General features: G+C 40.9%; 1 protein-coding gene across 1 annotated transcript in view; it reads right to left on the bottom strand.

The window, feature by feature from the left end:
• The window catches only part of LOC145398801 (uncharacterized), a 647,885-nt gene that overhangs the window by 486,347 nt on the left and 147,070 nt on the right, over positions 1–14,468 (bottom strand). The window lies entirely within an intron of this gene.

The raw sequence follows: 14,468 nt of genomic DNA, 5'->3' as shown, positions 1-14,468 counted from the left end.
AAGAGGCGGGGATGGAAAATATTATAATAAGAAAAGATCTGAATGAAGAAGAAAGAGAAGCTTTAAAATCATTAAAGGAAGAAGTAAAGGAAAAAAATGATAAGAGGACAGAGGAAGAACGTAATACTTTTTTTGGAGAGTATTGGATATGAAAGTAAGGAAATGGTATTTAAGGAAATAGAAGTGATGGAAATTAGGGGCGATGGTTGTGAAAGATCAGAAGTTGAGGAAGTGGTACGGACAGAGAGTAGGAGAGAAGAGGGTATTAATAATGTCAAAAATAATTTGAAGGTGATATATACTAATGTTGATGGTTTCATATCGACAAGGATCGAAATTAATGATTTCTTGAGAGAACATGAACCTGATGTCATGTGCTTTGTAGAGACCAAATTAAGAGAAGCTATTGATGTTCATTTGGGAGATGGTAAATACAAACTGTGGAGAAAAGACAGAAAAGAAAAAAAGGGAGGAGGAGTGATGATAGCAGTGAAGAACAACATAAATGTAGATACTGTGGAAATGGGAGAAGGCAGGGCTGAAGTGATATATATGAAATTAGAAACTGGAGAGAATGTTAAGAGAGATATGGCGGTAGTGTATGTTCCCCCAAAGACGAGAGCATGGAAGGATGACGAATACCATGAGTTGTTGTCAGATATGGCTAGCTACTTGCAAAAAATAATTGAGAAAAGCAATAATATAATTTTGGTGGGTGACTTTAATTGTAAAGAGGTGAACTGGGAGGAATGGTACTCGGGAGGCGGCGAGGATTCGTGGGGTACTATGTTATTAAATATAATAATGAATAATGTGATGACGCAGTGGGTCAAAGAAGAGACACGGTTTCGAGGTGAGGACACACCAGCAAGGTTAGATTTACTGTTCACCAAAGAACCTGATGTAATAGAATCATTGGAATATCTCTGTCCTTTGGGAAAAAGTGATCACGTGGTCATTGAGTTCCAGATGTTAATAGGAAACGTCGAGCCAAGAGACGAGCTTCATAGACAGGGAAGATACAACTTTGGCAAAGCAAATTTTACAGGATTGAGAAACTTTTTTGAAAATGCGGACTGGAGAAAATTCAGAGAAACAAGAGAGATACAGAGGAAGTGGGATATCTTTCTAGACCTCTATAATTTGGGAGTGGAAAAATTTGTACCAAGAGTAAGAGGGAAAGAAAACAGGAAAAAGGAGTGGTTTAATAGAAGGTGTATGATAGCCAAAAAAAGAGAGATAAGGCGTGGAACAATTGGAGAAAGAGAGGTAACGACAGAACAAAGGAAGAATATAAAAGAACAAGAAACGAATACACAAGAATACGTAGGGAAGAAGAAAGGAATTTTGAAAAAGGTATAATTGACAAATGCAAGGATGAACCCAAACTGTTTTATAGATTTGTTAATGGCAAACTGAAACAAAAGGAAGGAATCACCAAGCTGAAAGTAGATGGAGAGGTCTTTAATGATGCGGCAATGCAAGCAGAAATAATGAACAAACGTTTCCAGTCAGTTTTCACTAAAGAAAAGGAGCTTGTGGAAGGGGAGGGAGTGATTAGAAATGTTCCGGTGATGAAAGATATAAAAGTGGAGGTGCAGGAAGTGTATAAGTTACTGGAAACTCAAGATGTAAGGAAAGCCCCAGGACCTGATGGAATTTCTAATTGGGTACTGAAGGAATGCAGAGAACAACTGGCGGATAAAATTCACAGCTTAATTGTATGCTCACTGGAAGAGGGGAAAGTGCCAAAAGAATGGAAGAGGGCAAATGTGGTACCAATTTACAAGGGAGGAAACAGGGAAGAACCCCTGAATTATAGACCAGTGTCTCTAACCAGCATGGTCGCAAAATTGTGTGAGAGAATCCTGAAAGACAGATGGATAAAATATCTGGAAGAGATGAATATTTTGGCTGAATGTCAGTTTGGATTCAGAAGTGGAAGGTCATGTGTTTCAAACTTGATGAGCTTTTACTCAAGAGCGATTGATGTGGTACAGGAGAGAGATGGTTGGGTGGATTGTGTGTACTTAGACTTAGAGAAGGCCTTTGACAAGGTACCTCATAAGAGACTAATGTGGAAACTAGAATATATAGGAGGACTAAAGGGGAAACTTCTGGAATGGATGAGAGACTTTTTGAGAGACAGACAAATGAGGACAGTAATAAAGGAAAAGATGTCTGGATGGAGGGAAGTAACAAGTGGAGTCCCTCAAGGCTCAGTGTTGGCGCCAGTAATGTTCCTGATTTATGTAAATGATATGGTAGATGGAGTGAACAGTTATGCGAGTCTGTTTGCTGATGATGTAAAGATCTTGAGGAAGATAGAGGTTGAGGAGGATTGTAAAATACTGCAGGAGGATTTGGATAGGATACACAATTGGAGCCGGACGTGGGAAATGAAATTTAATGTAAAGAAATGTAAAATATTGGAAATGGGTAAAAGTACCAGGAGACCATCACTGAATTATTTTTTGGGTAATGAATTAATCACAAAAAGGAGAGAAGAGAAAGATTTGGGAGTGCTGGTCCAAGATAGTTTGTCACCAGAAAAGCACATTAACAAGATAGTTGGAGAGACTTATAAGCTCTTGACTAACATAAGAGTAGCATTTCATTATATGGATGAGGAAATGATGAAAAAATTGATAGTGGCCATGATCCGCCCCAGGTTAGAATATGCAGCGGTAGTGTGGTCCCCACACAAAAAGAAAGATATAAACAAGATTGAGAGAATACAAAGAACAGCAACCAAGATGGTCCCCAGTCTGACAGACCTGTCATACAGAGAGAGGCTGGAAAAACTGGATTTGCCTTCGTTAGAGGAAAGGAGAAAGAGGGAGACATGATTGCGGTGTTCAGGACCATGGTGGGAGTAGATAAAATTGACAAAGAAGATCTGTTTGTATGGGATAAGAGAGCAACAAGAGGACATGGAATGAAATTGAAAAAGTCAAGCTGTTTGAAGGATATCAAGAAATATAGCTTTCCTTACAGAAGTATAGACTTATGGAATAGCCTGGACAAAGAGATCGTCCAGTCTAAAAACATAAACGAGTTTAAAGTTAAATTCGACTTATTGAGAAACAGCGACGGAAACCCACGAGCATAGTACATTCCGTGTATATCACAATTAGGTATATTCTTAAATATTTGGAACGACTTAGACAAAGAGGTGGTGCATGAGAAAAACATTCATGTGTGTAAAGGTAGACTTGATAAATGTGGATATGGAGACAGGACAACACGAGCATTGCTCAATTCCTGTATACTACAAATAGGTAAATACAAATAGGTAAATACATGCACACCTACACAAGCAAGCACCCGAATGAGGAGACCATGGCAAAGAAACACAGCGAAACATTCACTTATTTTGTAAACTGGTAGTACAACTCAAATTTTTTTCTGTACCCATGAAAAAAATTCAGTGTAGAGTCAATATTAGCTGGAAAAAAATAGTTACTAAGTTTATGAGATGGATTCTCTTAGCTCTTAAACCGCAAGGACCATTGCTTACAAAGGACAATGGAGTGGTGTTCGAATCTGACCCATGAACGTGATGGCATTAGGTCAAAAATAAGATCAAGTAAGCCCAGAAGCCTGGCATCATCTAATGAATTTGAAGACTTTGAGACCCATATGAAAAAAAAGGTGAATGGCAAGATGGCAAAGGAAGTGATGTTTTCCATCAATCTATGCTGCTTAAGATTAAAAGTTTAGAAAGGGAGCTACTGTACACAAAAACAGGTAGCTCAAGAAATTTTGGCATGAACTGGAACATTGGTGAAAAAAGTTAATGAAGTTTATGACATAAGAGTAAACAATTTAGAGAGAATGAGAATAATAAGAAAATACAGTAACCCCTCATTTATCTGGACATAATAGATCCAAAAGCATGTTCGGGTAGTGGCAACATCTGGACAATGAACACTATTCCCCTACCACACCCAGACCCTACCTATACCCAACCTCCAACCCATACCAAACCTATTTGTACAGTACCTATGCTTAATTTGGCAGTGTTCTTCGGCCATTTAGGCATAGCTAGACATCAAAATACACAAACGAATATCCAAAGTAATGCTAAACACCAAGAAAACCATGCAGAGAAAACACTGAAAACCAAAAAACACCCTACCTAAACACTACTGTATGTTGTGTACCCCTCCTTATTTTGGCACTGTTTTCTGGTCATTCTGCCATATTTTGACATCTAAACATACACAGGATTATCCAACATAAATTTCAACACAAAGAAAACCATTTTTTTTTTTTTTTCAATTATGAAAACACCATTCCTATACCTACACCTATCCACCAATACCCCTTCTACTTTTGGCACTGTTTTCAGGTCAATCTCCCATATTTAGACATCGAAACACACAGGAATATCTAAAGTAATGCTAAACACCAAGAAAACCATGAAAAAAAAAAAAACATTGAAAACCAAAAATCACCTGACCTATACACTACAGCATGTACAGTTCTCCTCCCAATTTTGGCTCTGTTTTCTGGTCATTCTGCCATACTGAGACATCAAAATACATATGAGATTATCTATATTAATGCTAAACATCAAGAAAAAGCATAATAAAAAAAAATCCACATAAAAACTGACGACGGTTTGAAAATCTGTTGTCTGTGATGAGTGATTGCTTCCAGGGCTCAAAAAAATCCATGGTCAAATATGCCACCAGTTATACAGTATTGATATAAATGGTATACCATGATCTTCACTGGTGTTTATACTACTGTATAAGGTAAGCTAATAAAAACACGTAAAACTGAGGAGGGTGGGGACTGAGGGAGTGAGAGGGGAGCTAGGGGGATATGGTAGTATGGCAGAGGGACAGGAGGAGCGGAGAAACAAGGATGTGGCCAGGATTCTCCCCCTTCTGTCAACAGGCAGATGGGTGTCTTGCTGTACATTTACTCGTGGCTTGCAGTTTGTTAGACACCAAGTGGCCATGTGGAAACACAACTCATCGTGACCGGGGTCTTTCGACATTCAGTAGAGAGGCAGACGGCCGCTGATTCTGAACATGTACTTGTGGCTTGTGGTCTGTGTCCGATGGTGGTGCCAGTTGGGAAACACTTAGCCCGTAAGCCGAGCGATCTTGGACATTCGGTGGGGATGTGTATGGACGTTTCGACACCGTTTGTGAGTTACAGTCGTATTACTGCACTCGTGTGATGGAGGTTCACTGGGAGTGATAGAACGAGTGCGCGATTCTGACCATTCAGTACAGGGGTGGACGGACATTTTAACCCTAGTTGTGGGTTACGGACTACTTCCTGTTCACGGTTAGAGCCCAGCAGCCATGATAACTAATGTCTGAACATGTCGGCTGGCCAGCCGAAGTTCTCGGTGACTTTTGCGTCTGGACAATAGCAAGTAAATATGGATAATGGTTTAATAGAGCCAAGGTCCAGCATCCCGATAATGAACATGTCTGGATACTGAGCGTCCGGATTAATGAGGGACTACTGTAAATTAAAAAGGTTAAATGGGGAGTTACTGTACAAAGAAATATACTGTACAGCACTGGAAATTTTGGCAAGAACTGGAACATTGGTGAACAAAATTAATGAAGTTTGTGATATAAAAGTAAACAATTTTTACATAATGAAAATAAGAAAATAAATTGGAGGAAAGAGATAGAAATAAGGAGGGTTAAAAAAGTCAATAAATTAAGAACTGAAAAAATACAAAAAGATGCTGAGCAACATATTATGATGCTAAAAGAAGAAAATGAAATATTAAAGAGAATCTATCCGTCCATCTATTGCCAGATGCCATGACCCTTTAAGGGGTGGCCATTTGTCTCTGAGTTTGTTGTTTTAACATAAGAGAGACGGCTAAAATGTAGCAAGTACAAACACAGATAAAGGATATGCTGAATGCCTTGCAAATAAAAAGAACTTAAAAGAAAAGAGATCCACCACACTGGCAGAGATAATGGAGGAACAGAAAAGTACAAAAGAAATTCAAGAGAAGAAAATTTAAATTTCAAAGCATGAGTGTTGAAAATTATGAAAGACAGAAAATATAGTGTGAGAAGCAACTGAAAGAAAAAAAAATGCATGATTGTGTTTGTGTGTTTGGTGATAATGACAATGAAGTTGGAAACATAACTGAATGGAAAAGAGTCAAAGGAATACAAAAAGCCTCAAAACTGAACCAGGAACTACATACAGATAAAAATGGTTGGGATAGAGAGAGATCAATGGAGATTGGAGAATAGGAAAGTATAAAAAGGGTGAGAAGAGGTCATTTAAGATACAGTTTAATTCAACAAAAGTTTCCAAAGAGGTATTAAGATCCACACTAGGTTGCATCATGGTACAGTAAAACCTCGATATAATGGACTTCAATACACCAGAATTCACTTTTATCTGACTCGAGGAGCGACCGGAGTAAATTCTTAAACAGTACACTTGACCCTCGATTTTACGGACCCCTATTTCCCGGAATTCGGATTTCCCGGACAAAATACTGAAAATACTGAAATTTATGTTTCAAACTACCCGCGCAGCGATCTGTTCCGTTCCCCGGTCAATGTCCAGACCACCCAATAGGTGGCTGTGTGCATGCCAGACATATTTGTTTACTATTATCTCGTGCTGTAAAGCAGCCGCGCTGTGACTTTACATTTGAGCATTATTTGAGCAGTTTATACTGTAACTCCAGGATGGCACCACCAACCCCTAGGAAAGTAACCAAGTGCACACAGAAGCCTGTGCATCTCTCAGTGTCCCCAAAACCTGAGTTAATAAGGAAACTTGAGGCTGGGAAGATGGTTGCTATGCTGTGTGAGGAGCATGGTGTAAAAAAACAGACTGTATCTGACATCAGAGAATTGAAAGTAAAGCTGCAGAGTTACGCTGTGAAGTTTTCTGTGTCTGGGCCTGAGAAGAGTGAATCTGCTAGAAAACATACAAAAAGTTCAAAGAGTGTTGATTTAGATGCTGCTGGGCACAAGTGATATGTTCAGCAGCAGGCTTGTGGTGTGTCAGTGAGAGGTATGGAGGTGGCTGCCAGTGCTGCAAAGCTTGCTGCACACATGGGTATTGCTGATTTTAAGGCAAGTGATGGATGGCTGTGGCATTTTAGGAAACATCACGGAATCCATAGTGTGAAAGTGTCAGGCACGGCTGCCAGTGCTGATGTTGACAGTGTTGAACCGTTTAGATTAAAGTTACATGATCTTATTAAACGTGAACATTTATTAAGGAGTCAGATTTACAATGTGGATGAGACTGGAGTAATGTCGAGGTCCTTGTCTAATAATACCCAGGCAAGGAAGGATGACCATAAAGTGCCAGGTAAAAAGATTTACCCCTAAACCGCGGAGTTGTTTCAGCTCGACTTGCGTGTACCGCGGGCATATTCACGCTCCGACAGACTCTCTAAAAATATTTGCCAAAAATCAGTTATTAGTCCTAGAATATTATAATTAAATATGCATATGGCACATACCTTTAGCTTTCTCCTGGGGTGTTTGTTGAGCCTTTGTCGATTACTGTAGGACTTGTGGAGACTTCTGAAGTTGGTTAACGAAGTCTCCACTTTACTCTTCCCGATACCCCATAATATGATTACCACAGCCTGATATTATCACTAGGAACACTATTCTATGATTTTCAAATAGTTTGGAATCCATACTCCAAAAACAAAAAAACCACTGTGAATGCAATGAAAATTACGAGCGCGTATGACCTTCCCATATGAGCTCGTTCGCCACTGGTATTCTGTCATTTATTATTCATAAAAACACTCACACTTTATATTTCTATTACTATATAACACTTATATATCTCTGCAGTCTTTATCCATAAGTTTCCTTCAGTAATAGTAGTTTATTGTCGCTGTAGGCATTCAATTTCTCTTTCAGTAAAATACGTAGCATTCACTTTCTCGTCCTGTATACTAGCGTTGAGAGCGAATCTGTCACTTTCACTTCCACTTTCATAACTCATAGTATTCATACATGCTAGAGTGAAACTTTCACTTTCATTACTCCTAGTATATATACTCGTATTCTTATATTACTACTCATTTACATTTCTATTTACATTCTAATTTTCTTTACATTATTTACATTTCTATTTTATTTGCACTGTGTTGTGCACTGTCACTTGCAGTAACTCATAAAACTATTTTCCACTGTTCACTTATATTTACATTCACTGCTTTCACTTGCTGTTTACACATTATTCACACATTATTTACATTTCCACTTGCACTATTTTACTTACCAGAAAGATCGTAGTCACTGTCCATCATTTTCATTGATAAATTAGCCAGTTCACATTCCACAGCAGTCACTTAGCCCTTTAACCCTTTCCACACGAGGTTTAGTAGGGGTTGAAGTCACAGGGCCCTTTGCATGGGGCTAATAAGCGGCGGAATTGGACAGGCGCGAATCCGACGTGGTTTCACCTTGAAAGACGACAGTAAACTGACTGCTGTGCTGGCCTAAGGGCAGTTAAAGGCTGCCAATGTCAGCATGGTGACAGCTGCTAATATATACACTATGAAATGATTGGCAGGAAATCTAGACAATACATAATAAATTAGGTAGTTCCAGGTGAATGTAAGTATCACTTAGGCTTCTCCCTTCCTATCTTATATATATTTTTATTATGAGAATAGATTATACAGCATATTTCAAAGGGGAAATTACCGTGGGAAATTAGTGAACGAGTGCACGTGAGATGTTGTCAGGTGATAATTAGCCAATTCCAGGTGTATAGCATTATCACTTACCTTTTTTCTTTTTTGTATATATTATTTTGTATAAGAATAAGGCATAGGGCTTATTTCAATGGATGAAATCAGTGGAAAATTCCGGGGACGATTTACTTAGCACAGCGCGGCTGGGCAGGCGAGAGGAGAGGGTAATGGAGGTGAGGTAGGGAGGGTAGAGAGGGTAATGGAGAGGAGGTAAGGAGGGGAGTCAAGAATGGGGAAAAATGGCTAAATTGTCAACAATGGATGGGAGTACAGATGAGATAAAGAGTGCTGACTATTGGTGGACATTAGCAGTACATGCTAAAAAATGATTAGTAGGAAATCTCGACAATACATAATAAAATAGGTAGTTCCAGGTGAATGTAAATATCACTTAGGCTTCTCCCTTCCTTTCCGATATATATTTTTATTATGAGAATAGATTATACGGCATATTTCAAGGGGAAATAAACAGCGAAAATTAGCGAACGAGTGCACATGAGGTGTTGTCAGGTGATAATTAGCCAATTCTAGGTGTATGGCACTATCACTTACCTTATTTCTTTTTTGTATATATTATTTTGTATAAGAATAGGGCATAGGGCTTATTTCAATGGATGAAATCAGTGGAAAATTCCAGGGAAGATTTACTTAGCGCAGTGCGGCCAGGCAGGCGAGAGGAGAGGGTAATGGAGGGGAGGTAGGGAGGGGAGTCAAGAACGGGGAGAAATGGCTAAATTGTCAACAATGGATGGGAGTACAGATGAGATTAGGAGTGCTGACTAGTGTTGGACATTGGCAATACTGATAGATGATACAAGCCACCACTTGAAAGCCCGGGCGAATTCAAAATAACACAGAATCACGAAAGTGACGCCCCGCAGTATGATCCCTTGCTCCCAAGCGTCATGAAAGTGACGCCCCGCAGTTATGGGGTTAATAAAGAGTGGTTATCAGTGATGTGTGGTGGTAGTGTGTCAGGTACACACAAGCTCAAACTGGCTATTGTGAGGAAGTCTGTGAAGCCCAGGGCTCTCAAGGACTGTTTGAACAAGCTTCCTATCCATTATTACAGTTCTAGTAAAGCATGGTTCACCAGCTGGATTTGTGAAGACTGGTTCCATCATCACCTGGTGCCTGAAATAAGGAACCACAAGGAAAAGGTGCTGAAAATCCCACCTCCAGAAGTTAAGGCATTAGTGCTAACGGACAATGCCCCTGCCCATCCCTCCCAGGATGTTTTGCAGAGTGCTGACAGGAAGATAAAATGCATGTTTTTACCCCCAAATACCACCTCACTGATCCAACCCATGGATCCAGGTGTAATCTGTTAATTTAACTGGAGTACCAGAGAAAATATCTTGACGAAGTGCTGGTTGTGTTGGAGACTGAGGCTGACAAGGGAGAAGACGCAAGAGGGAAGAGAACCCTGGAAAATAATAAATCACACAACATCTGCTCCGCCATCCACAACTTGGCTGAGGTTTGGGTGACATTAAGCATTCCACGCTTACCAACGCATCGAAAAAGCTCAAGGACGAAGATTATGACTGTGATTTTGAGAGGTTCAAGGCATCAGACTTCCATGCACTTCTCCATAGGGGTGGGGAAAATGCAGTTACGCTGGATGAAGTTCATGAGAGGATGGAAGAAAATGAAGCTGCAGAAGGGCATGGAATATTGTCCGAGGAACAGACACTGGCAGCAGCGACTGGGGAGCAGAGCAGCGACAGTGAGGGCAGTGATGTCGAGCAGCCAACAACAGTTAAGATGTCTGTGATCAGGGAATGTGCAGATATGCTACTTCAGTTTGTGGCAAACACCAACAATAAGGACATCCACGAGCATTACAATCAGTTCCGCCTTCTCCGTGCAAAAATTACTGTGATGCAGGACCAGGTTGGTCACCAGTCTAAGATTGATAGTTTTTTTAAGCCATGCACTGCCCAGCTGCCATCTCCTGAACCAGGCCCCAGTGGTATGAGCCAGTCTGCCACCGCCAAGCCACCTCCTCCTGAGCCAAGCAGTTCACCTGCAGCTCAACACGACTCCAGCGGTGCTACAGATTCACCGATGGATGTCGTGTCTGACCTTGAATAGTTTAAGCTATTCGGGGAACCACTATACAATCACGGTATACACCTATATCCTCTCTACAATATAGTACAGTAAGTACAGTTGGCTCCACTTCTGAGTTTATCACTTAGCATTGCCAATCCTGTCCACCTGTATGTGTGAACCCTGGAACACCAACTCAAGGATTCAAGGCATCATCAAGTAGTTGCTGGGGGTAGGGAGGAGAAAGGAAGGGGGATGGTTTATCAGTGAGGGAAGAAGGTGGGTTATGGTTGAGAGTGAAGAATATAACTAATGAGGGAGGTAAGGAGGTAATAAGGGTGGGAAAGGTTTTGAGATGAGATTATAGAAACATGGTTACAACATTTGATGAAACATAAGGAATAAGCTAAGCTAACCCAACTGGATGCGCCAATAACAGAACTCTGGCTAAAACCTTGCAACTATCACTGCATTGAGGGAAATTATGAGACTTATCTTAACAATCTCTCTCTCTCCCCCAACCAAACAAACTATTAAGTACTGTAACTACCGAGTGACAAGAGACGCAAAGCTATAACTTAGCATCTATATAAGCAGTGGTGCTGTTCTGCAATATGGTGTTATTATAAAATGCAATGATGAAGTTTTATTGCACACTTCAATGAGGCAGTACAGTATTCACGTTAATGAACAATGAAATGGGATATAACAAAATACCAATCAGATCAATCATTAGGCCAGAACTACATTACAATTTCTTTATGCCTAGTAATAAAACGCGCTGTGTAGCCAAATTACATTATGGCAGATTGCTGCTGCTCTGATAAATTTTGATGGGTATTGGATGACAATACGCCAGCAGCCATTGGTAGAGAAAGAAGTTAGTAACGTGTTATATGGTTAGGTCAGAAAATTGCGGTATACACTATTCTACATTATTATGGAAAGTATATACGATATCTGACATAAGATTCACCACTCATTTCTTATTGTTTTTTTATGTGACATTATTAAGCTGTGAATGGAAGGAGCTAGGGCTACAGTGTGAGTGGATGGTGAGCTGAGTGAGTTCTTTTATCTCAATGTGGGACTGAAACAGGGTTGTGTTATGTCTCCATGGCTGTTTAATATACACATGGATGGGGTTGTAAAGGAGGTGCAACGTAGGGCAGTGGATGAGGGGGTGGCTCTAATGAATGAGGGTGAGATTTGGAAGATTCCAGTGTTGCTGTTTGCTGATGATACAGTATTCTTGAGTGAAGATGAATGGGAGTTGCAAGGTTTGGTGTATGAATTTGGGACAGTGTGCAGGAAGAGGAATCTTAAAGTTAATGTAAACAAGAGAAAAGTTATGGTGTTTCAGAGGAATGAACTCACAGAATGCACAGTGAGGTTGGATGGTGAGGATATGGAAAATGTGAGTGCATTCAATTACTTGGGTAGTGTGATGAGCAAGGATGGAACTTTGGGGGAAGAAGTGCTTGAAAGGGTACAGCAGGGAAGGAAGGGTGTTGGTTAACTGACAGCAGTGATGAGAAACGGAGAAGTGAGTATGGAAGTTAAGAAGTCATTGCATGATAGTACAGTATTGTGATCCCTACCCTAACGTCAGAAAGTGAGGCATGGACCTTGCAAGAGGGGAACAAGTCAAAAGTGAGAGCAGTGGAAATGAGTTACTTGAGAGGAGCATATGGAGTGACATGGAGGGACAGGTTGATGAATGAAGAAGTGAAAGAACGCTGTGGGGTGGATGCGGATGTTGTCGAGAAGATTGGAAGAAATACACTGAGGTGGTTTGGACATGTGGAGAGAATGGAGAATGAAAGACTGACCAAGAGGGTGTATGTAGGTGAGGTGGAGGGAGGGAGAGGGAGGGGAAGACTGAGGATAAAGTGGAGCGATGAAGATGAGAGATATATGAGGGAGGGGGGAGTGAGCTGGGGGGAGGGTAGTCAAATGGTGGGTGACAGAGTGACTTGGAGGCGTTTTGTCTGCGGCCACCCTTTGCGGGATTAGGGCGTCGGGCTATAGGTATATAGATAGAATGGAAGTGATCACATGCCCTCTCGCTCTCCCAGACACCCACCCCCAACCGTATCTTTCTCCAAAACCTTCCACCAGCAGGTTGGTTACCATAATGCTGCCAGTTCACTGTGCACAGTTACTTAACAAATGTCTGTTATGTTGATTACTTTCATTAGTAAGATATTATGTAAGGGAACATGTGGTGGATGGGGATGCCCATCATCCACCCACTCAAGGTAGAGATGTCATATGATTTCTACACTGAGTGACAAGCCAAATGGTTTCCTATACCCAGGAAACCATTTACTACTGTGGTTGGTAACCATATAACTGGGGTTTCTTGCAGGGTTAAGTGTCCCCCAGATTCCCCTATCCAAAATCACTTATTCATGGCAATCGTTTCAGAGAGCCTCGGAGGGCCCAATACCTGCCCAGGGCCCCAACCAAATGGGTAGATTCACATGGCCATGTGGAATGTGAGAAGTGTGAATAAGGAAAGCAAGAGGGTTGAAGTGGTGAATGTGTTTAAGAATGCGAGACATGCCATGATGACACTGTGTGAAACGAAGATGAAAGGGTGTGAAGTGGAGTGGGTGGGTGTGAAATGTGTAAGATCGGGAATGAATGGACGAGGACGATGCAAGGAAAGAGTTGCTTTGTTGATGAATGAGGTGTGTCAGAGTGGAATGAGAGATTACAAATCTGTCAGCTTGAGGTGTATGTATGTCAAGTTCAAGTCTGAGAAGGTGAAAGTGGCAGTAACTGTAGCACATGCACCATGTAAGGCCAGGAGTGAGAGAGAAAAACAGGTTTTCGGATGAGCTGTATGAAGTAGTGGGAGAAATGCCTAGGAGCTATAAAGTGAATGTGATGGGGGATATGAATGGAAGAGTAGGCACTGGTCCTGAAGATGACATAATGGGTTGTTATGGAGTACCAGGAGAAAGTGATAATGGGAAGCGACTAAATGATATGTCAGGAAAGGAGGTTGTGCATTTGTAACTCGTATTTCAAACACAAAGATGCACATAAATATACATGGTATAGAGGGAACAGGGATCGTGCTGAAAGAAGCCTGATTGATTATGTGCTTGTAGTGAGGTCGATGATGGGAATGGTTCCTGATACAAGGGCTGTGAGAGGATGATGTGGAGGTCTGTCAGATCATATGACTGTGGTATGCATGATCAAGCTGAGAGGAGTGAGGAGGTTCAGGAGAGAGAGGAGCAGTTAGGGGGAAAGACTGAAAGTTGAGAAGCTGAGGATCAAAGAAATGGCAGATGATTACAGGACCAAAGTAGAGGAGGAGCTAGAATCAGTGAACTGGAGTGAAATGGATCTGGACAACCTGTGGAATGCATATGAGGATTGATTAGTTAGGAATGCTAAAGTGGTGTGTGGTGTGGCAATCTAAGGTACAGCATAGTGAGATGAGGAGGTTAAGAGAATGGCGGAGGAAAAGAAGAAGTGGCTAAAGTGGTTACAGGACAGGGGTTCAGTTGAAATATGAACTGAATATATTGAAAGCAAGAAGCATGTAAAGAGACTAGTGAAGAGGAAAAAGGAGGAGGCAAATGATGATCTAGCAAGAAAAACAAATGCAAACTACTCTGAAAATAGGAAGTTATTCTGGAAAGAGGTGCGGAAA

This window comes from Coenobita brevimanus, chromosome 5 (assembly GCF_032717465.1).
Source record: "Coenobita brevimanus isolate Jiangsu-jjx chromosome 5, ASM3271746v2, whole genome shotgun sequence".
In the NCBI taxonomy this organism is placed as follows: domain Eukaryota; kingdom Metazoa; phylum Arthropoda; class Malacostraca; order Decapoda; family Coenobitidae; genus Coenobita; species Coenobita brevimanus.
This window is presented reverse-complemented; position numbering and strand designations above follow the sequence as displayed.